Source organism: Ambystoma mexicanum, chromosome 6p, assembly GCF_040938575.1.
Source record: "Ambystoma mexicanum isolate Mex_15411 chromosome 6p, UKY_AmexF1_1, whole genome shotgun sequence".
Taxonomy (NCBI): Eukaryota; Metazoa; Chordata; class Amphibia; order Caudata; family Ambystomatidae; genus Ambystoma; species Ambystoma mexicanum.
Window position 1 is genome coordinate 851253262 of NC_090935.1, and position 25476 is coordinate 851278737.

A 25476-nucleotide genomic window follows, 5' to 3' on the forward strand; every position below is an offset into this window, starting at 1 on the left:
TCTGCCCAATCTCCACCAGCACACCACCTCCTGCATTGTCCTCTGGGGCCTCACCCACCTGTCAGCGGGTTTGCCGCCCTCAAGTACTTATCTGCTGGCCGGTAGACTTCTTCCTCGCTTGGGACATCTCCGCCCATGCACTTACCTGTTGCCTCCCAAACAGGCACCTCTGGCACTTCGTCCCCTGGAGGACCCCAATAGCACTTAACCTCATCCCACCCCCCTTATTCTTTTCACTGCACTTGCACTTTCCGAATGTCACAAGGCCTAGTAGTACCACTGTTCATTTCAATGTATTCATTGTCATTTTCTTGTTTTTTTTGCTCCCTTCCCTTTTCGCCTTGTGGTGCTTTCAAACACTGTCTTGTTGTATAAGAACCTTATAAATATCCAATAAAATAAATAAAAACATAAATGGTGAATTTGAATTAATCACAAGTGCAAGACTGCATTCACATTGTTAGTTGTTCTTTTAGGTGTCCCAATACCTCACCAGTATTTTCCCCTCTTTCTTGAGTTTACAACATCTGTTACCACCATCCCTGTGCTCTGGGTCTCACATTCTGCATCCTGCGTCGCTGTTCACCTACCAAGGAGATGAGTCCTAACAAGAGGGAACTGAGCAAGGTCACCAACCTCACTATGCAAAAGGTAGGTTTTTAAAAACAGAGAAACAGTGTTTGTGTAAGTGCGTGTTGTAAATGCAGTATATGTGTATGCAAGGCAGTATCTTTGTGTGTTTGTGTGTGTGAGGTTAGTGTTTATGTGTGTGTTTGTGCAATTGGAGGCCACACACAGTGATCGTCAATTGACACTCTCCAGCAGGAGTTTGGTTTACATTAGACAAAGGACAACAGTGGCCAGAGAGATGTGTCAGTGCCGTGCATCTCGTAACAACAGAAGACTGGGTATTGAGATGTATTTCTTGCAGATATGACCCGCTATGTTTAATAACTGTTGTGTGTCAGCATCTTCTGAAGAAAGGCCTAGAGTCGAGTCAAACGATCCAGTTTCAAAGGGCAGGAAGTAATTGTTTAGACTAATGACCTTGGGTTTCAAAAAAGCAACATGAGGGTGATTAATCATGGGCCTGTCACAGGGCGCCTGTGAGGAGAAGCATCAGCATGTGCAGTATCATGCAGGGAGCTGCAGCCCTCTCGGCCAGCCTAACCTGCACTGTTCGGCTAGCATTGCCTGTAGAAACTCCGGGAGTGAAATACCAAGTATAGCCTCACCTTACTTCGCTTGCCTGCACTTCAGCTGCTAGAGGCTGCTTTTGCATCCAAGATCTGCTTGACATCAGAGAGCTATGCAAACGCCCAGCATCATATGTGTAGCCCCGAGTCAGTCATGAATGTGGGGGCCAGCTCTGACACCAATGCCCATGAACATGATTTGCAATGCTTTGATGGCAAATATTTGGATTGGTATTGCTAGAAGCAGCGTGATGTCATTTCAACAAGATATGACAAGTAGTAACAATGCTGCAATCTCTTGGTAGCAGGGGTCTAGTCCTAAAAATTAAAGTGGGGGCACTCATCAACAAACGCAATGGGATGTGACGTCCCAGGAAATTAGCATATCAAGGTGAAATATGCACATTTAATTAAATTGGCCTTGCATAACCACCCAAATTGCACAGGACGAATGTAATTTGCGTCTCATAAAATCAACACACACACAAAACCAAGAGACAATATTTTCTTCTAATAGTGTTTTTCAAAATGTTAAAAGTTGTGCATGTTTTAAACTCCAAGAACCAACACAAATGTTTTCCCTGGAACTTGCAGTATGGAAATGAGGCATTTCACCTTTAGTTGTTTGTCATTTTTCATCAGCTTAAATAGTGCAGTGGTGAAATGTCTAGCCTCCAAACCTGACGACTGCAGTTCGATCCTCGAGTTTGGCTTTAATTCATAAATTCAAAGCAAACATTCACTGATTCTCATTTTAGCCTGGGGGGACTGAGTCCACCCTCTGAAAAAAGTGGGTGGACTGCGTCCACCCGCGTGTACCCTCGACTTTAGCCCTACTTGGTAGGTGGCCTTTACAGTAAAATTAATTCTACTGAATGAGTTAGATGAGGAAATGAAGGGGCAGAATTTGAATATGTACCTGTAATCACATGTGCAGTGTGTTTAGACCAACACTGGTGGAATGGTATTTGCTCCTAATGATGTTAGATTTTTTCCATGTCTTTTTTGTTGCTTACTTTACTTTGGTTGTTTTATTATTCATTTATTTGGTTATACCGCGCGGTAAGCCTGCAGGCATCTGGGCACCAACAGATAGACAACGGAACCCGGCAAAAACGAAAAACAGGACAAAACATTTAACATATAGAATCTGTCAGGGGGCGCTATTCTAACTCAATGTTGGAACTACTTAAAGGGGTAGGTTTTGAGTTTTCTTTCGGCAGATGGTGTATCTTATGTTATGTTATGTTACGTTATTTTGCATTTATATAGCGCCTTATATACCATTGGTATGGTTGGAAGGCGCTGGTAGGTTGAACGCCCTTGGGAACTGAAGTTCGGGTCAGTAGAGAGAGTAGAGAGAGTTCAAAGGTGCGTGTGCGCACCAGGTATGTGTGGTAGCTGCTTCTCAGCGGTAGGTGTGGTGTTTGAGAGATCAGGAGTATGTGTTTGCTCTGTCAGGATTTATCCAGACCGAGTGTGGCTGCGTTAGGCCTGAGGAGAACGCCTGGCTGGGGGGTGTGAAACCAGCAGTGTTTACTTAGAGTGATGGGGAGTGAGCGGTAGATGTTGATATGAGAACAGTTATACCGAATGGTGTCATAGTATCTCTGTGTTCTAGTTGAGTGGTGCTGTAAAGAAGAGAGTAAGCATGGGGTGTGGTATGATATATGCCCTTTCAAATGTTCCCTGCATTCCAAAGCATATTATGTACGTCACACAATTCTATGCAATCCAGTCCGTTCTATGCATTTTTATTCATTTCAGGCGTTCAGGATTGCCCTACACACTCCTGTCTGCTTCTAAATGTGATTGGGAACAACTTCTAAATGCGATTGGGTACACTTCTAAATGCAATTGGGCACACTTCTAAATGCAATTGGGCACAACTTCTAAATGGAACTTTTCTCAGAGAGGCTATTGGTCACAACTTCTAAATGCAACTTTTCTCAGAGAGACTATTAGGCACGCTTCTAAATGCAATTTTTCTCAGAGGGGCTATTGGGCGCAATTTCTAAATGCGATTGAGTACACTTCTAGATGCAATTGGGCAACTTCTAAATGCAACTTTTCTCAGAGAGGCTATTGGGCACAACTTCTAAATGCAACTTTCTCAGAGAGACTATTGGGCACACTTCTAAATGCAACTTTTCTCAGAGAGACTATTGGGCACACTTCTAAATGCAATTTTTCTCAGAGAGGCTATTGGGCACAACTTCTAAATGCAACTTTCTCAGAAAGACTATTGGGCACACTTCTAAATGCAACTTTGAGCACAACTTCTAAATGCAATTGGGTACACTTTTATATGCAACTTTTCTCAGAGGGACTATTGGGCACGACTTAGAATGCAATTAGGTACACTTCTAAATGCAATTGGGTACACTTCTAAATGCAATTGGGTACACTTCTAAATGCGATTGGGTACACTTCTAAATGCAATTGGGTACACTTCTAAATGCAACTTTCTCAGAGAGGCTATTGAGCACAACTTCTAAATGCAATTGGGTACACTTCTGAATGCAATTGGGCAGACTTCTAAATGCAACTTTTCCCAGAGAGGCTATTGGGCAGAACTTCTAAATGCAATTGGGTACACTTCTAAATGCAATTGGGCACACTTCTATATGCAACTTTTCTCAAAGAGGCTATTGAGCACAACTTCTAAATGCAACTTTTCTCAGAGAGACTATTGAGCACAACTTCTAAATGCAACTTTCTCAGAGAGACTATTGGGCACAACTTCTAAATGCAATTGGGTACACTTCTAAATGCAATTGGGCACACTACTAAATGCAACTTTTCTCAGAGAGGCTATTGAGCACAACTTCTAAATGCTATTGGGTACACTTTTAAATGCAACTTTTCTCAGAGGGACTATTGGGCACGACTTCTAATGCAATTGGGTACACTTCTAAATGCAATTGGGCACACCTCTAAATGCAATTGGGCACAACTTCTAAATGCAACTTTTCTCAGAGAGGCTATTGGTCACAACTTCTAAATGCAACTTTCTCAGAGGGGCTATTGGGCAAAACTTCTAAATGCGATTGGGTACACTTCTAAATGTGATTGGGTACACTTCTAAATGTGATTGGGTACACTGCTAAATGCATCTTTTCTCAGAGAGGCTATTGAGCACAACTTCTAAATGCAACTTTCTCAGAGAGACTATTGGGCACAACTTCTAAATGCAATTGGGTACACCTCTAAATGCAACTTATCTCAGAGGGACTATTGGGCACAACTTCTAAATGCAATTGGGCACACTTCTAAATGCAATGTATCTCAGAGGGACTATTGGGCACAACTTATAAATGCAATTGGGCACACTTCTAAATGCAATTTATCTCAGAGGGACTATTGGGCACAACTTCTAAATGCAATATATCTCAGAGGGACTATTGGGCACATTTTCTAAATGCAATTGGGTACACTTCTAAATGCAACTTGTCTCATAGGGACTATTGGGCACAACTTCTAAATGCAATCGGGCATACTTCTAAATGCAACTTTTCTCAGAGAGGCTATTGAGCACAACTTCTAAATGCAATTGGGTACACTTCTAAATGCAATTTATCTCATAGGAACTATTGGGCACAACTTGGAAATGCAATTGAGGCACACTTCTAAATGCAACTTTTCCCAGAGAGGCTATTGGGCACGGCTTCTAAATGCAATCAAGTACACTTCTAAATGCCATTGGGTACTCTTCTAAATGCCACTTTTCTCAGAGAGGCTATTGAGCACAACTTCAAATGCAATCGGGTACACTTCTAAATGCCATTGGGTACACTTCTAAATGCCACTTTTCTCAGAGAGGCTATTGAGCACAACTTCTAAATGCAACTTATCTCAGAGGGACTATTGGGCACAACTTCTAAATGCAACTTTCCACTCAGAGTCTTTCTTAGTTGAGTGGGGCGGTGATTGCGCTGTCCACACTTACTTATTGTTGGCTTCTTGCTTCTCCTGAGGATAACTGCAGATGCAATCTGGAGTCGTCACCGAGGGAGTCGTCCTTTGCCTCAGGTCCTTAGCCAATGGGCTGCCGGGCAGAGGGCTGCCCTGGGAGAGCTGGTATTGGAGGAGAATCTTTTGTCTCGACCAATCAGATTGGGGGTGGGCCGGATGGTAGACGGGGTGGAGGGAGGGAAGGAGGGAAGGTCGGTGTAGCCGGAAGAGGAATAGGGAATACTAGGGGCACAGGGGGACCCTGGACACAAAATACACTAAATGCCCGCAAGAAGTTAAGTTTAAAATAAGGGCAGCTGCGCCACTCACCTCGCTCGCGTTGGAAGGAGCCGAGGGTGGGAGGCTCTAATCTTAACTGTATCGGTAAGTTATTCCATATTGAGGCCACCTTAATGTGGAATGCTTCTCCTAGTACATTTATTCTCTAATGCATTGCAACCAAGATTTGACCCTGAGCATCTGATCTAAGGACACGACCTGGCACATAGCGGACTAACTACATTGGTTTAACACAAAAACGTTTTTAACAAAAGAAACTCTGTCTCAAAGAGGCTATTGAGAACAACTTCTAAATGCAACGTTTCTCAGAGAGACTATTGGGCACAACTTCTCAAGTTTTATTAGAAAGGGATTGTTGAGGTCTTGGGTGTATGACCTGCTTGACCTGGCCCACATAGAGTGTTTAAATCGAACACACGATAATTGAAGGACTCTCCTGACTCCAGGCTTCGTCGATGACTTCTGCAATATCGTTGATCATCTTTTTTGTTCCACCCTTCACTGGGTTCCAATAGATGTTGATTAAGCACAGATGTTTAGTGCATGTTGCCGGAGACTTTTCGTCGTGCCGGATTTTTTAAGAGATGTTGACTTAATGATGACCCATGATTGGTGGACTTAACCACCTCCAGACTGGTACCTGACCTGACCAATCCAGAGCCAGTTGAAATCGCTGGGTTTAGGAATCACGCAAAGCCATCCAGCGTCAGCTTTTTTTTACTAACCAGATTTCTTGCAGACATATACAGTCTGCGTTCAACCATGTTGTTTCCCCTTATTTCAACAAATGAGAGAAACCCAGTGTATTACAAAAAATAAGGAACAGAGAGATTGGCTCCAGATTTTCTCTTTTTTGCTATTCCAGATGGCTAAGTCACATTGCGATTGGTTTTCCCACCTAGGACACTAATCCCTAAGCAAGTTATTGTCAACGTTATATTTGGTCTTTTGTTTGCTAATGGCTGCTGTACCTCAGGGCCTGATCTGACTTGCCCTTTCTCGGCCAAGGTAGCACTTTCTTCAGTCCGGGTTTGGCCTCTCTCAAGATCATTATGAGGAATCCTTCAAGTCAAAGATTTATTCATGTAGCATGGATTGGTCAAATTGTTCCCTCGTATATTGGACCTCTTACTTCAGTTATGTCAAATCCTAGTGACAGGAAGCTGTTTGCTGTAGATAGTAATAGATTCCTGAACACAATTGAATGGAGATGGAGAGACACCAAATCAATACGATCTTCATTCAGGAACTCAATAATTTCAAAGTCTTTGGATGTCAGTTGTCACAGGGGAGGGATGCAATGGCAACGTTTTAACACATTGTATCTTTTCCAAATGCATTAGATCCCCTGATCAACCACTCTCTCCAGTCTAAGGCACTGAGTGTAGTCGCTGGGTTCTGGCTCTGACTTGTTTGTCTACCAGACAAAGTGTCTCTCCTTTCCTCAAAGATGGTCCGGCCAACTGATTTCTTTGGCGCATGGAGTGCCCCAGGTTTCTTTTTTAGCTTTTTTGCTTAAAGAAATCTGGCCACCTCAAATAAGGAGCAATAAGGCCCCATCTTCTTTTTCCTATGCGTCCAGGTGAACTGCAGCATCAGGCCTAAGCTCGCTGAAGGTAGAAGTCACTTGTTGCTGTATCGTTTGAGGAACTGAGATGTTCAGGGTGTGTACTGTTTGGATTTCCTTATGACGACTCTCTTTTCTCCATTAAGAGGCAAGCATTTTTGTTTTGTCAAAGGGCGATCTGCAGACACTGAGGACACGGGCTGCTCTCGTGTTAAACTCCCACTCTGAATATCAGTTTGTTGAACGTGAACAGTGTCTTCATCATCATCTACACAGTGGGTGGTAAGATTTAGCAACAACTCTCTGTCATCTTCTTCTAGACTTTGCACTTGCTCACTCTCAAGGTTAGAGTGAATAGAGGGGTTTCCAGGTTTCTCCTGTGGATTAGTGGTCTTGTTATCACCCGAGGGTGAGAGGTTCACTTTTCTCCTGAAACCTCTAAAGTCCTTTGAGTGAGCTTTGAGGGAATGGTTTAGTTTATGCTTTTTGGTCAGAGCTTTGAAGGGTTTCTTGTTGTTTTTTTTTAAACCTCAAAGGCTTTTTATGCCACCTTTTTGGATGGTGATGTTTTCTGTTCTGTCTTTTACTCCCGGTGGTGTGTTCAATAAGTATTTTGCTTCTGTAAATCGACCCGGGCTTCCTCCCTTGCTGTGGTATCATGCTCCAATAACTGATTTAGGTTCTGCATTGGTGGCTCCATGTCTATTATAGTTCAGTCATGAGGGTCTTCCAGTAGAGAACAGTCTGCCAGTTTTACGGAGGCCACTTCCTTAATGGCTTTCCCACAATTTGATCGGTGACTGCTGGATTATTGGAGGTCTGCTTCATACAAGACTCTCTGTTACCCCACCTGTTTAGAGGCGGTCACAAAGCCTTCTATTTAATATATTTTGTTGTGGAGAATTGCAAGCAAAGTAATTTGATATTTTAGGGTGTCATTCAATGCCTCATTAAGTTTCATGAATGGAGCCATTGTGATTGTTACCACTGACATTCGACTGAAACATCATTCCCTGATTTTTTTTGTGCATTCTTGTCCTTTGTATGGTGTTTCGGACTGTCCCCCCCTCGGTCCACCTGAGATCAATATGAACTCTCAGGAGATCTGGACCTGGTGTTCTGTGGGGTTTCTTCCAGTGATCTGCTTATCCTTTGTTGAGAAATGATGTAAGATGGACATATTTCAGGACTTGGTTCAATCTCGTGTTCAGGCAGGTTTTTGTCTCTATTTGTTAATTTTATCACTGCCTGATCTCCCAAATTTGATAAATCACTGTTAGGGGTAACTCCTTTAGTCAGTTTTGAAGACGCCATAAGTAAGTACATTTTTTCCTTCAAGATATCAATATCTTTGGCTTAAATTGTAACTTGTCGTTTGCCGGCAGTTTGCCTCAGAGCACTGTCCGTTATCACGATGAGCACTGGGTAGGACTCGGTCAAAAAGTTTAGATGGCCCCACTAGGCCCTCAGCGTTACTTTCCTCCTTTGGTGAAATATCTGCGCTTCAACAAGCTCATTTCTGCATGTGTGTTCTTGCTTCAGATGAAATATTTACGGATCTAATGTTAGATGAAGTCAGTGCCCAAGAATCTTTGACTCACAAGCCTTCCAGCAGTTCACATTCATCAGGTCCCTGCCGGATGGGTCGTGTATAGGTATTGTATTCATCCCGGACCATGTTACAGCGGGTAGGGCTGCTAGTTTCTGGGGAATCACCCAATCCATAGGTCTCTAAAGGCTTGCCTTTCATTTGAGACTTGTCTCTTCGGGGAGGTCACACTGATGGATTTCTTCCAGAAAGGCAAAGTTAAAGGGTCTGCTGTTTTTTGCAGGTCAGAAAAGGAGCTTGTCTCAATAGGACAGCAAGGCTCAAACGGTGACCTCAGAAGGTCCATTGCCATCTGTGTACCTACCTCCTCTTGTATTGAGGAGGGGATTGGAGCCGATGTTGGATTTGAGTTTTCCTCATGCTCTTCTAGACGCGACAGGTCAGCATTTACTCCAAGCATCGGACTGTCTCATGTTGAGCCACTGAGGCCCTTGTTTTGTTTGTTGTGGTCAGAGACAGCTTCAAAGCCCATTAAGAGAGGAAAGACTTGCGGTTGAGCATGAGTCCTTATATGAGTCCCTGATATGCAGAGGGATTCTTGGCGGACACTTAGTGTGCCGTGATGGCTCTCACTCTCGCAGGCTGTGGTCACTCGCATAGCTGGATTGCGACAGGAGACGTGAGAGGGCTTTAACCTTGTCGGAATTAATAAAATATGAGTCATCATTAGAGATAAAGAGAGTCAGATGTCAAGTGATGCCATCGCCTCCTTTGATTGGTGATGCAGTTCCCTCTGACCCCGCTAACACCTCTGATTCTTTCCAGACGACTTCCACATCCGACATGTTTTCTGATGACAGAGAAGGGAGGAAGGGAGAAGCCGGGGTCAGGGATGAAGGACCCACCAGGAGAATTCTCTTTTGTTTAACTGAACCCCCAGATGCCTATTGTTCACCGTCAGCACCTACCTCAGCAACCTCAACTGGTACACTTCTGGGAGCCTGTTGCTGTGAATGTGGATACGAGTTGGCGCTTGAGAGGCTCCTGGAATGCTCCGAAACCTCATTCATGCTGATGACGTCTCGCCTCACCAACTTTCTTGGTTTGCGTGGGGGTCCGGTGCCGGGTTGATCCAAGACCTTAACCAAGTCGACTTGGCCAGTGACTGGACTCGGCACCAGACTCTCTGTGCAGGCGCTCCAAGCCTCCCTAGTCAATATGAAGAGATTTAAAGTGATGGCGGCCACATTGTGGATATGCTAGAAATGACAGCATCTTCCTCTTGGCACCAAGTATCACAGCCTGTGTTCTCCGACCCTTATAACGAGAGGCTGGACGCAGCGCCGGACTCTCCATACAGGCACTCTGCACCTCCCCAGTTAATATGACGAGATTTAATGTGAGGGCATCCACGTTGCAGATATGCTGGAAATTACAGTGTTTTCCTTTCAGCACTAAGGATGAAGTTTACGTTTTTGTTTTGAAAGGGTTCACTGATGGAATGGCATGAATGCCAGGTAGAACATTCCAGTTTAGTGTGTCTAGTTATGAAAATTAGTGAAATTGGGAGTAGGAGCATTCGGATGCCGCACAGAAGAACTCCATAGGGACCGCAGCGCAAGGATTATGGGCAGGGGATACAATAATGATACATTGGTCTTGTATCACACCCTTCTGACACTGGCGGCAGTGCTGTCTGAGGCCAGGTAAGAAAAGATGGAGGAGGATTGTAAGTGGAGGTAGATGAGAGAAACCTGTCATGTCGATTGGTGCAGGTCAGAAGTATTTGGTTCCTGTGTGTGTACGGGTTCAATGGTGGATGGTAGAAGATTTTAGAGGAGAGTAGGTTACTCACAGTGATTATTGTGTAGACAAAGACAAAGAGTACATGATGCAAAATTAAGTTGGATAGAAATTCATCTAGCTGTGCAACAATACAACTAGTAATTATTTATTGTGTTATATAATTAATCTACCTATGAATGAATACAACAATGGAACAATTAGTCTTCTAAAGCAACACATAATTGGGTGTGTGTCAATGAATCTGGATATGAAAAACTAATTTTATGCAAACAATTAATCTGGCTATGCAACAAGTTAGTAAAGCTATAAAACAATTAAGCAAATGGTGAAACCAATTACCAAAGGCAACCAAAGGGTGAGGTAAAATTGGGAAGCCATTCATCTGCCTAGCTAATTAATATCTAACTATGCAACTATTATTTTAAAGACAAAGAAAACAAACTTCGCATTGGAGACAAAGTTGGACACAAATTAGTCAAGTTATGCAGCCCATGTTCCATGTATGCAATTAATGTAACTATGCAGCATCTAATACAGCTGTGAACCAAATAAATGTAGCTGTGCAACAATCAATGAACCCATGCAATAAACGAGAAATGTATGCAACAATTACATTCAATATGCAAAATGTTCACTGTATGCATTCATTAGCCTAGCTATTAAACAAATTAGTATAGCTGTGCAAACTAGTTACAGGAGATTGAGTAAGAACTAATCTAGGGAGAAAATGAATCCAGGATGCCAGGGAGAGCATACAGTGCAGCGCCAATTCATGCGGCAGAGACAGTTCATACAATGGGGCAACAGTCAATATAGGATGTTAGGAAGCAGAGTTCAGTGGGACAATACAGGATCTAGGGAAAACAACTGATGCAGTAAGGCAACAATGAATCTAGGGCAAACAATACTGTGGGGCAACAACTACACTGTGACAACCATTTGTACTGTTAACAATTAATTTAGGAGACCAGGTTGCAGAGTACAGTGGGGTAATAATTAAGCTGAAGAAACCAATTTACAAAGTGGGGCAACAATCTAGGGCAACATTTAAATCAGTGGGGCAATTATTAATCTAGTGCAAACAATTAATACAGTGGGGCTAACAATTAATCTAGGACCAACATCAATGCAGTGGGGGCAACAGTTAGTTAATAATGGGATAATAGTAGGGTATTGTGGTTGGGACAGATTCACAAACACCAGAAGTAGTTTTACTTACTATGTAGTATTCTTGGCTAAAGCAACTGTGTTAATTAATAAGTATATATTTTATACTCACCTGCAGGGAGGACCAATTGCTTGGCAGCCCCTTATACATGTGAACTGTACTTTACACTGTGCTCCCTTGCTGATCACTCACCTACAAGTGAGGTGTTTGGCTAGTTTTTGTGGAACCTTGCGGATCTACTTAGGTTACCTTCCCAGACCTCTACAACAGTAGTGGGTCTGAAAAACCTTTCAAACAGCAACCAACAATGAGTGTCATAATCCCCAACATGTCTGCCTTACCTTGCATTGTTGGTCATGTAAGTCTAGGTTTGAGGGACAGTGTTTTGTTGTCCACCGGAGTCCCCATTTAATCCAGCAAGCTATACATTATTTTCTATGTGGAACCTGGGTTTAAAATCTCAGTCAGGAGCTCTTGGCATTGATGGCTTCCCTCATCTGCTCAGAATAAAGGTATGTAACAACCTTTACCTATTAAAGGGAGAACACTTGTGTTACTGAAGTGACTTGATACTTACTTGTAACATTGTTTAAATGATTGTGCAGGGGCTAGGGACAGAATTATGAAGTCATATATTTACCTTGCATTGGTGTGTCATAGGTCATCAAAGACCTGTTATATTGTTATCATGTTGTTACTGTTACGAAAGTTTGCATTTTTGCAACTTTGCCTCATTTGTTTCAATTGAACCCCAGCACACCTGTTACTGATTTGGAAATACCATTTGGCGTAATAGGTCTTTTCAGCCTCATTTACATGCTCAAATCACTTACTTTGGGTGTCAACCCTCGGTGCTACTTATTCAGGGAGACCTTCTCACGTTGTTCTTCCACCTTATTTTTATGGCAGCACAAGGCACCTAAAATTGTGTGCTGAAGGGACATGTTGTGTCTTTATGTATTCCCTGTAAGTTACATTTGTAGATGTATCATGAACAGTCTGAGGCTAGTGAAAACTATGTGTGTACTTACCTTGCAGCAGTTCTTATACCGTTGTAATGCCTTTTGAGTGACCATATACTCAGAATGGCTCACCATCATTGTCAAAGCCCTATTATTTGAAACTTATCATTTGTTGGCCATCGTCCTGCCCTCTCAGGTAAATAAATTACCACTTATGTTCATTCCCTTTCACATGGATACTGACAAAAAAAGAATGGCAAATGGTTTGTATGTCTGAACTGCTTTTAACTGCAGCCCAATTCCCTCCTGCCATAGTGATGTTGTGTTGCTGGACAGATATGGGGAAGATGGCTGTCTACTATTGGACATCAACTAAATGTTTGAATGTTACAAGTCCTTTTCATTAGAGGGATGCAGTCACTCAGCGCATACATTTAAAATAAACTGATACAATCTGGAACTATTCTTCTTGCTACCCACAGGAGCCAAGTCAATGATGGAGGACAAACAGAGGGATTCCAGATGACTGCTGCTGATATCAGCATCAACTCTGCCAACAACTGCGTAGTGAAGCTCTGCCCTCAAATCGACAAACACATTGAAGATGTGTCTTCCTCCATTGGACTGGTGGGCACAATTAGTCTGGAATCCAGCTTTGCTTTACCCACCTACGAGGCGTCAAAGAGTTAGCCTGCAACTGGCATGTATCCTTTTTAGGCAGAATCATATGCAGTACCCTTTGGGAACACTACACACAATTAAGACTACAAGTTTCAGTACAATGATAATGATGTGTTATTTATATAGCACCTTAATCCAAAGCGCTTTACAGAGCACATATTTACATACAATATCACCCAACCAAAATTGGTACTCATTTATCGACCTCAGAAGGATGAAAGGCTTAGTTGGCCTTGCCGGGATTCGAACCTGCGACCTGCAGATCACGCTTAGATCACAGCAGCGAGCGCTCAACCCGCTGAGCTATCTTACCAATGTCACCTTTGGTACAAACCTGTACTACACAGTAATGTGGTAGCAGTGGCTGAGCAGCCAGTCTTATCTCAAGAGTAAAGTGAGCAGTACAACAGGTTGCACAAAGGACTAGCAATTACAGTGATTCAAACAAACACTTACTCAAGGTTTCTTGGTAAAAGAATATACATTTATTTACAGAGTCATTTGGAAAACATTCCACCAGCAAAATCAGCTCAATATCACAATCTAATATACTACAATACACAACCAATCAGTTTCTGAACAAGTTCAGCTCCCCTGAAAAGGGAGCAAAATGGCACTTCAGTTACTTTAAAAAGGGGCAAAAAGACAAGGTCATAAGAATCAATAGCACAAATACTTTCATAGGCAGGGCAAAGGGTTTCAGTTCACTACAACCAGCAATTCAATTCAATAGGCCTGGGCCAAAGTCAATGGTTCAGAGTCTTGTATAGGGTAGGACAGTTCTGGTAGTAAACGGTTAAGTCTTTGCCATGGATCTTAGAAGAATTTGGTGAGACGAAAAGTTAGATGTTGGTTTAGGGAAAGACAAGCCTTCACAGTTGGGAAAGTTTCACAAACTTTCACCGCGGCCGAACAGAGTTCTGCACCGCACTTGCACAGTACCTTGTAAGTGAAAAAAATCTGTAGCTGAGGCAGTTGTTCCTGGCAGTTCCTGCTGATCTTGCTGTTCCTGAGCTTCAGTCGTGGGGACAAGAAGGAGGACGTCAGGAGGTTTCTGCACTGCCCAGGGAAGAGGCCACAAGCTTGGCAAAACGTTGGTTTAAGGTGTGAGTGCCTTAAAGACCACAAACTGGTATCCTTCCCACTGGCTATCCGGTTTTCAACAGCACTCTGGAGAAAATTCGACCAGAATGGGGACGTTGTCCAGGCGGCTTACGAGTTGGTTGTTCCCACCAAACTCAAGGGAAGAAGTTAACCTTGAAAGGCTTCTCTGTCGATGGAGTTTCAGGCAATTTGGACCAGCAGGGCTTCACCGGTGGACCAGGTGTTGCATCAGTCATCTTCCTTCAGCTCGTCTTCGGTTCTTTCGTTCCATTAGTCGACTCTGCTTTCCAAGTCCCAGAGACCGGCTTTTAAACAGTTTTCCCCCATTCATTCCAGCCTGGCTGTCACTCACAAAGCAGGGTGGCTGTCCTTGCCAGACAGCCAGCCAACCAATCACCTCAGAGTGCATTCAGGTCTCCTAGGAGAATAAGCACAGGGAGTTTCGGGCACCTCCCTCACATCCTGTCCACCCCAGACACTCAGGCGCCAGAGGAGGGCTTCAGCACTAAAGCCTGCCAAAGGCCAACGAACAAAGGGACCAAACCTGGTTTAGCGCGCAGAGACAAACACAAGAAGGACCTTTCCAAAATGAAATGGCAAAAACAGCTTGCCGTAGTCTGTTTTTACAGATAGGTCTGGGGCACCATATTGGAAAACATGGCTGACCCGATTTTTAGCTACCGGTGTTCGCAGTCCAGAAACATCATGGTAGTTTGTTTAAAACCACTACCACCAACCATTTCAAGTGGGAAATGGAACCATTTAACTGTTACATGAGTGTTTAGACTCAGGGGAAGCTAGGCAACCCCTCCAGCACTCTATAGGAAGATAGTGTGTACTGGGTCTTTAAATTTAAAAAGACTAGTATAGTCAATTTAACATTACATGCTCTGGGAGACAATAGTCAGTCCCAGAGAAGGTATTTAAACCTTGGGGAGTCTGAAAGACATCCCTGTGCCACTGCACTGAGGGTGTTGTGTGACACAGAGAAAAAGATGATGCCTATGGAGTTGTTTTAAAACTCCATATCCACAGAACACAAAAGTGAAAATACACATCAAAATACATGGAAGAGTGGGAAAAAAGGCTCACACTCTTCCCAGATAAAAAAAAAATCAAATCATAAAAATCCAGCAAAGTTGCGAGGGGTCTCAAAAGGTAAGGGAAATTAGCACTTTCTTGAGAATTCTCCCTAACAATCGTCCTGGTACTGGATTGCACCTGTGCATGTACACAGTGTACCCTTGGACCTGGAAACTCTGAGCATCGCCTCACACCCCTAGCAACCCATTACCTTACTGCTGTTGTTCGTCAGCACAGAGAGGGGCCTATTAGGAACCAAAGACCGAAAGTCCTGCTGCTAGGTGTATGCTTACCCTGTGCATAGGTCGAATTACCTGTTACTACAATCTGTGCTTGTATGGGGTCCTCCAACATCATGGAAATTAAAGTTGTGGTATCCTCAATCAATCCAGAGAAACGTGTTTGTGTGTGACTTGATTTCCAGATGAACCCTCACACCAGCAACCAGTAAACCTCCTGGTGGAGAGCCAATGGTCATACTCTGTTGCCTAGGGTTGTTGGTCTTTCCATTGCAAATTCAGGGGATAGGTTGCCCATATCGTTAATGAATTTCAGGAGTTCTGCTTTGAAATACATGGATGTGGAGTCCACCTGCCTACAGCTAATCCCTGCTCCACCATAGGTAGCATATTCTGGCTAAAGGAAACCCGACTAGGGATGACTCCAGACCCCATTAACATATAGAATTGGTAGGCTGCTTTTCCTTTTACAGAAAACAGAACATAACCTTTCAACCATATGAATTAGCTTGACTCTGCATTTTTCAGGAATGTTTGAGTTTGTGTTTTCATATGATCAAGGCATAGGCACTTTTCAAACTGCCTGCAATTACCCTACATGACAAGGGCTACAAACCTTTCATGCTGAACATTGTAATAGGGTAGGGCTTGGACTTATTTAAAATTAGTAACAAGTGTTGTGGTTTAACATTAGTAAGCTTGTAATTTGCGCCAAACTAATTTCCCCCACTTTAGACAACTTTAAAAGTGTTTCCTTGAAACAGTATTATTGCTGAAGTGATGCATAACCAATGTGGCGTTACCAAATTGTAGTATGCGTATTAGTAGATTTTGATTTGCTTAATTTAGTAGTTTATTATACTTGACATCATTAGTGTGGACATTCTAGTACTTTTCAATGTCTGCTGTTGTTAATTGTACTTAGTAAAAAAAACGGATCTCCTAAGTCTAACCCTTACTGCTCAGTCTATTTACCAAGTGAGAGTTTGGTTAGAGCTCTGCATGAAAAAACTTGCATCTGTACTAGGTTGGCTTCCCAGATCCCTACACCCGTAGTTATTCTGAAAAGCCCAAAAGATACTAACTCATATTTTCCTTCTCGGTTTCCAATTGCAACAGTCCACCTATCCTATTGTGTAATGTGTGGCAGTGCCCATTCTGGCCAGATGTTTATTTACATATGTGAATAATACTTACCTTGCTCTTGGCCGTAGATTATTTATTTATTTATTTATTTTAATTTTGTAACACGCCGACATGCCAGTGGGCCTCAGGGCGCACATAGAACAAGAACAAGACAAAGACAAACAGGCATAAGTGGCAGAAGGAGAAGCGAGTCAGAAGGTTATTCCAGGTTGAATAAGTGAGTCTTTACGGCACGTTTGAACGCAGTATAACTCTGGATCTGCCGTATACCAGCTGGAAGTGTGTTCCACAAAAGGGGACCCTGAGCATCCAGAGTAGTACCTCCAAATTTGGCTGTCCTGAATTTAGGATAATTGAGAGTGACCGCAGAGTTATGACACAGTATATTTGTAAATACATATCCATATGTATTTTCCATGCATCTTGTGTGGGTAATCTTTTACTTGGTCTCACTTGTAGGTGGCCTGTACTATATAGCAGTTCCGTCCCAATCTAAAAGTTTAAACTTTACAACTCAGTCAAGTTTATCAGTGAAAGTTTGGTCAAACTTGGTGGAAAACCTGGAGGTCCACTTTAGGTTGGTCTTGTTATCCCCCAGACCAGTGAGAGTATAGAAAATTCACTCTTGGCTGCGGTGCCAATAGAAATCCCCAAGCCTATGGGATGGCTGTATTGTACTTTAGACACTGGGACATCTATTTGTGTCCCTTTGGGAACTTGAAACGTTCGATAACACAGGGAATTAAATAGGGATACAATTGGCCAGGTAATGGAGATGCAAGCATGGACAGATTTAAAGATAAATGGTATTGAATTAAAGAGAGTGCCAACCAAATGTGATGTCAGTATGCAGAGGTGGGAAAGCAACTAGGTAGGCTAAGAAGAGTTTTTGTCACAAAGCTGTGAATTTTTGTTGACTGGAGTGGTAGACCAAGGAGTAAGTCTGTGCACAGGGGTGAAGGAGACCACTAAAATCTGGGGGCGACAGGGGACACCTTGGGACTTTTCTTTTTGTATTTATTTATTGTTTTTTAGTCAAAGAATTCAACTTTGCCCACTTAAAGCACTGTAGCCTCATTCCCCCAACCCTTCACTCCTTCCCTTTTCCTTTCCGGTACAGTTTACAATGTGGATACCCCAGGAGGGGGCACAGTATAGCAACGTCCATACATGCCTGAGTGATGATATGGCACAGTTTCAAAGATTTCAATCAAACCATCGTCTTTTACTCCCAGACTACATTGCCCGAAAGTTTTTAAAAACCATTAAAACAAATGTCTAAACAATCACTAGACCACAACTCCCAGAACCATTAGACCACCTCTGATGTCACAACTGGACCACATCTCCAATAACCACTAGACCCCATCATCTGCAACCACTACACCACGTCTCCTGTTACCACTAGGCCACATCTGTTGTAACCACTAGAACAAAGCTTGTAGAACTACTACAACTCATAGGTTTGCACCACTAGACCACATCTCCAGGAACTAGTAGACCATCTCCTGTAACCACAAGAACACATTGCCTGTAACCACCACATTTAATATGTATCACAAAACCACATCTTCTGTAACCACCAGACCACATCTACTGTTACCACTACTAAACCACATCACATGTCGCCAGTAGAGCATATCTTCTGTAACCACTGGAACACATTTACCTGTAACCACTGCAACTAGACCACCTGTTTTGTAACCACTATATCCCATCTCCTGTAACCACTACCCCACTTCTACTGTAACCACTAGACCACAGGTTGTGCCGCCACTATTAGCTCATGCATGTGCTCTGTGGGCTCATGGCCTGGCATAGAATTAAAGGCCCACCAGGCACACAGCCTTTCTGTGCTCACATGCTACACCCTCCCTGCAGGCCTGGGACATGGAGCCCCCATGGGAGGGGTTACTCGCTGGCAAGCGTTTCAGGTGGCTGGGGTAAGCACTGGAAAGATGCCCACTTGCCTTAAATTTGGGGACTGGGGGCACGTTTGAGAGGTCAGGAGTGGGGACATTTTGGATTGGCGCAAACTGAGGGGCCCACATCCCCATGTAGACAAGCGTGAGAGGCAGAGCATCAGCCAGGGGCAGCGCATTCCTTTGCGCTGCACTCTACTACGCCGACGTGTCCCATTTCCAGCCGCTTCGTAATGCTACCTCCCGCCTGATGCCAGAGGGTTGTTTATATGGATGACTTGAGTTCTCCTGTGGTGAGGTAGGATATTGATAGGCCCACTCTCGGGTGCCGCCACGCACAAGGCATATCTCTGCCAGGAGCAAGAGGAGGCTGCTTCATTGGTGCCACACTAGACCGCTCCCAATGGACCACTATTTGCTGCAAAGGGGAAAGGAAAGCCTAGGGTTCACTCCCCGCCTGTATTTAGGGGCACCCTGTGCGTGGAGTTTCACAGTCTTCCAAGCAGGCTCAGAGTGCTGTTTTTTTTTTGTCTCCATTATATGGACTGCCTATTTTATTCTCATTACTTATACTCGCTAGAAAGTAGTAGACACACCATGGTTGCATAGAACATGGCTAGGTGCATTACCCCGAAAGCCCACCCCGAATGAGACAATTCACAACTGAGAGAGTATTCAAAACCTACACACTTTATGTGGCCAAGACACTCACCACATTATAAACAGAATTGCGCTCTAAGCAACACCTCCCCATTCCAATGTGTGCTGTGCCCCGCCAGCGCCGTGGCCGGCCTGAACTCAGGGGGGCCAGGCCAGCCCACTTTGACTTACCTTGAGCTCACCTTCTCATCGAGTCTCTGCCTCTCAGGGGGTTTTTCGCTGGTGTGACAGCGTCGCAGGAGCAGTTCAGTCGGATTCGAGTCACACACTCTCACCATGCTTCGCTGCCTGTGGCTTCTGGAAGGTGAGGGGGAGGAGGCTGCACAGCTGTGCACTGCGCACTCAGGGCTGTCACGTGCAGTATGTTCCTGGGACCCTAGGCCCGGCCTGGGCTCACGTGGTGCTCCAATGCGCAGGTGCGGGGGGGAGGAGGAGGAAGGGCGCACAAGTTCTTGCTGTTGTAAAAAGATTCTAATATTGTTACATCAAGATTCTAATCTATTCTTCTAAACAACACAACTAATGCCACGCGAGACAGGTTTCTCGCGTGTCATTAATTTGTTGTTTGGAAGACTGCACGGCGCCACTTTAACCACGGGATCTGACCGGCGTGAAAGGACTTTCTTTTTCCATTTTGGATGGAGTCTGAGGATAAAGTAACTATTTGACACAGTGGCCGTTCCAAATAAACATCAGTTACTCCTTTCAAGGACTGCCTGTTTTTGGCAACACATTTGGCCACCTTACTTTTGTAGTGTGTGTCACTCAATATCCATTCAAAGGATAACCATAAAAAGTGGCTGAACTTCGGCTGAGTGTGATTGTGTATTTGGTTACATTGGTCCCTTGGAATACGCTGATCTCAAGATTGCATTAAAGATTAAGCAAGATCCATGCCCACCAGGACTGGAGGGGATGATTATTGTAGATTTTCAAGAAGAGCTACCCCTGATGAATGTCAGACATCTAGGAGTCAACATACAGAAACATGTTGGGATATATATAGAATGCAACAAATGAATTTTGCACTAATGTTTGTATGTTAAATGTTGTTTTTTTATTTGTTAACGTGGTATGGTTGTTTTCTCATTTCACATTCATGTTTTGTATGTAATCGTCCTGTTATGAAAACCTGGTTTTAGGGTTGTTCTTAATCTGTGTATTATTTAACACAGTTTTTTTTAATGAGAATTATGTCTCTCTTTTCTAAAATAAAAGTATTTTCTCTAATGATATAGCCTTTGTGTGCTACACCTTTTCTTTTCCGTTAAATGTTAATTTGAGCTTTTTTCTTCTATACTATAAAAGAACAGATGAGGATGACATAGATGGGCGTATAGTACTCTGTATTGATCCAACACTGACGATAACAGATGTCACTGACACATAGCCTTTTTGCAGATGGGGAGGTAGGGGAAGAGGTGTAAATGGTGTTCCAGCTACACATCCCATACCCCATAAGAGTATTAGAGAGGCTAGAACAACAATTAACACAGATTATGACAAAAGTGGCAAAGTAGATGCAAGATGATTTAATCAAGGTCCCTGGGAAATTGAGGACAACCAAACACCAAGTTGTGGGTGATCTGAAAGGAGCAGGGACTGTAAGAATAAAATTGAAAGATGGAACATTGTTACCAAGAGAAAAGCAGTATCCACTGTATTGTGAAGCAGACAAGGGCATATACACCACACTTCTTGCATTATGGCAACAGAGCATAATACAAATCGCCATATACCCATCAAGAAATCAAAGGGGGGATCCTGAAGATTCATACAGGTCCTCCACCCCTAAATTATGTTGTAGAGGCTGAATTCCTGCTTGTGCCGAATCCAGCCACAATACTATGCAACATCCCACCAAAAGCATAATACCTTATGGTAATTGACCTTAAGAATGCCTTCTTCTCCATCCCACTACACCCAGATTACAGGTACCTGATGGCGTTCACAAACAGGAGGGTCCGTTTGGAACACACCAGGTTGCCACAAGGGTATAGCAAATCCCCCAGTGGCTTTAACAGGGTGATCCAAATGGATTTGAATAACTTGCAGATGCCAAGTGCGGTGATACAGTACGTAGTCGACCTATTGCTATGCAGTGAGACTGAAGAACAGTGCAGGGAAGACTCAGTTCACCTTTTAACTTTGATGGCTGACAAGGGGTGCAAGGTGGACAAGGACACGTTACAATATTCCCAGGAAGAGGTAGTATACTTGGTGCAGATAATATGTACAGATGGCCGGAAGATAATACCAGAAAGAGTAGACACAATACACAGGACCCCACTTCCCCGCACAGTGAAAGAAATGCAGCAGTTCCTGGGATTGTGCAATTGTTGCAGGGCATGGGTGTTCGACTGCTCCACATTCACAAAGCTCCTCCTTCAGGCACTCAAATAAGCACAGCAAGAGAAGAGACCCATAAAATGAATTTCAGAAATGAATGAGAATTTTGCTAAACTCAAAGCAGTATTTGCCCATGCGCCAGTGTTGGAAGTCCCCAATTACAAGGAAAAATTCTACTTGTTCTCCCATTCAGATGGTTCAGTGACGACGATAGCCCTCATGCAGATGGAACCGCAGGCAAACAAGCCTCTGGCCTACTATAGCAGTCTCTTAGATCCAGTGATGCAGGGACATTTTCCATGTGGGTAGTTGCTCATGGCTGAAGTGTTTCCTATAGAAAAGGCAGCAATGATAACCATGGGGCGTTCAATAGTTTTATATATTGAACACTGCCTTTTTGTCATATTGGACAAATCAAAAAGCACTCTCACCATGCAGAGGACTTCAGGTTATGAGATTATATTGACAAACTAAGCCATTGAGGTTGTTTGATGTCGTGTGGTGAACCCAGCCACCTTCATTGCTGAGCCAGCCATGCCAGGGGAGTATTTACATGCCTGGGCAATGTATATGAACAGGATGGAAGGGAATTTTAAGGTCAAGGTTAAGTAAATAGAGGGAGAGGATATGGTTTTCAATGATGGGTCTTCAAGTATCGATTCAAGCACAGGACAAAGACACAACGGTTCCGCAGTGGTGTGTCATATGCACAAGGAATTCCGTATTTCCTGCCAAATGAGATTGCCATCACACTACTTAGTACAGGCAGTGGAATTAGGGGCCATGATAAGTGTGCATCACATGACAGAATGACATGTGTGCAAACATTTTTCAGACTCTGCTTATTTTACATCCACCGTACACTCAGGGTTGGGTCAGTGAAAAAGGAGGGGGTTCAGTAGGAGCGATGGCTCCCAAGTCCAACATGCTGAATTCTTAATTGAAATGATTGAAGCATTACAACTCCCAATGGAGGAAGCGATAATAAGGTGTTCCGTCTGTGGGCAGGACTTCATCTCCCAAGGAAACAACATGGCCAACAAAGCAGCAAAAGAGGCAACATAAAAGTCTGAAGAGACAACTAGGCTGTAACCAGGTGCAGAGGGAAGGGTACTGATGATGTTTACATGGCAAAATTGGAATGTGGGGTCAGAAAACACCAATCAGTTCAACACACTACTCATAGTACAGATAATTGACATGCAGGGGGAATATCGCAAGGAAGAAAGGGATCTATGGATATAGAGGAGGTGCTCTCTCTCTCCTACTGACTTAGTGTAGAGGAGACAGAACAGCACTGGGAAACCAGTGATGCCCATGAAATTGTTGGCAATAGCATTGGAGCAGCTCCATTTCCCGCCCACGTGTCCAAAGAGCACATGGCAGCAGAAATACATGAGGGGTGGTTTGTCACAAAGCTCCATGACCAGGTCACAGAGTTTACCTGGAACTGCCTGGTATGTCAATGGGTTTGGCAGGTCATACATTAAAAACAATAATAGGAACGCTACCATGACAGAAAGGGCCCTTCCGGCACTTACATATGAACTACATTGATATGCAAGATAGCTGTGCCTTGTATGGATACATGCTTGTTGTGATCTGTCCTTTCTCACATTTCTTAGTGTGGGAAATGTTTTCCAGATGGGGAATATGTGATGAACTGAGGTCAGCTAATGGGCAACACTTTGAGAATGACCTATTAAAGTAGGTTACAAACGTCCTGGAGATAAAGCACTACCTCTGCAAAGTTTACCGGCTGCAAGCAAATGGCACGGTGGAGCGACTAAATGGTCTACTAAAGGAATACCTAGCAAAGCCAACAACAACTTTTGGTAAAAGTTTGCTTTATTGCCTCCCTTTAGCACTTTTAGCATTACGTAACTCATCTGGAGCGGATAAACATTTGACTGCATGAAATTGTTTCTGGAAGGAGAATGCATGTGCCTTCCTCGCTTGAACGTATGATTTCAGATGTTAACACAACTGCACAGGTTCTGGGGAAGAATTCAATGCATATTTGACTAAACTCAATAAAGTATTGAAATATGTGTCTCGTCAGGTTCAGCAAAATACTAGCCGGCCAGCCAATGAAACAAAACCACAGGTAACACAACAAGGACGTATTTCCACAACTGATGCCCCTCTGTCAAGAAGACAAGGTGTACATCTGAAATTTAATGCATAAATAGCAAGAACCTAGGTTTACTGGACCCCATTAAGTAATTTATTCAACACCCACAGCAGTAAAATTGAATAAAAGAAGAGCATGGATCCAGATGTCGGAAATTCGCAGATACCACAGTGTCACTCCCTCCAGAGAGGAAGAGAAGGGACTTTTTCCTGTCATAAGACTTTACAGGAGGCCCATAGAAGACGTGGACAATGGGCATGTGTACAGTGGTGGAATGGGAAAACATATAAACAAAATTTGCCTTAGATAGGGTAAGGACTGTTTTGCAATTTTCTGTTGCTTCTCTTTCTTTTCTGGTTTCTATTGCATAAATAGTCAGGCAGTGTAAATAATAAATGGGGATACTGGTACTTCTGACCCCTAAATGGTAGGCTAAAGAAACAGAACACTCCAGCGAAGGCTCTCAATTTGGTAGCAATGGATGAGCAGCCATGCTTAAGCTATAAAATAAAATACTTATTCAAAGAACGGCAAATATAGACACTCTATGTGGTAACACACAATACTTAAATTCAATAATAGATGCACTAACTGCAGACAGTTTTAAATAGGCATGTGAATTCTTAAGTGAGGTGTGAACAGCGGAAGAATGCTTTCTTTAGACTAGATATTCAATTCTGCATGAAGATCCCCCCCACCTGGGCAACCTGTAATGGAAACGTTACAGAGTAACTTATCTTGTCTTTTACAGCCCAGTACAATAATGTTCAATAACTTTCTGCTTTCTTTAAAAGGTTCTACCACCCAAGAGTACCTGATAGGCCACAGGAGAACAGGATCCAAGATGAATATTGAACCCTGGGATGATTCACAAGGCTAGAAGTTGCTCATCCTTGTCACAGTACCTTTGGTACCTTGGCAGGCGAAGTCACAGAGTTTCTCGGTTTCACTCAGTGATTCCCTGAGGATGGACCCCCCCCCATTGGAAGAAGGAGCCGCTGGGATGGTGAGTCCATGAGAAAAATGGAACCAAAGTCTTTCTGAGGTGCAGCAGTTTTCTCTCTTCTCTGTGCTCTCCTTTGGTGGATGGTTTCTCTGACTGTATATGTCCTCAGAAGATGAAACTTGCTGTGGGCTGGTACTCTGTGGAAATACTTTTAACCCACCCAAGATCTGATTAACCTAACAAGTTTCAGTTCTACAAGTCAATCTAGAACTACTAAACTAGTTTGAATTTCTCACTTTTCTTCTTCTTTTCAAAAACGAAATGCCTATGCATGAATATACTCTTACTTTTGATTATTACAAGGGGGCTTATGTATAAGAATGCAGATTAATGCTTCAGTATGTGCGATCAATGTCAATTTTGTGTCTTTGGTCATTTCTTTACAACAATGTGAATAGGATCAATATTTATTTCACAAAAATAATACTAACACCCTTGATTCATACAATGTGCTGTGTTTTTAGTTTTGTGTAAAGAATCACATTAACCATATTCTGTTCATCTATTGCACTATGAATATGCTAGATATAAATCCAGTCCTGGGGACTGGTTCTGTGAATAAAAGCAAATATGTTTTGAGCATGAAAGCAACGGCTCAGGGTATATAATTTGGAATTCATATCCAGAATAAAATAACCCGATGGTTTGGA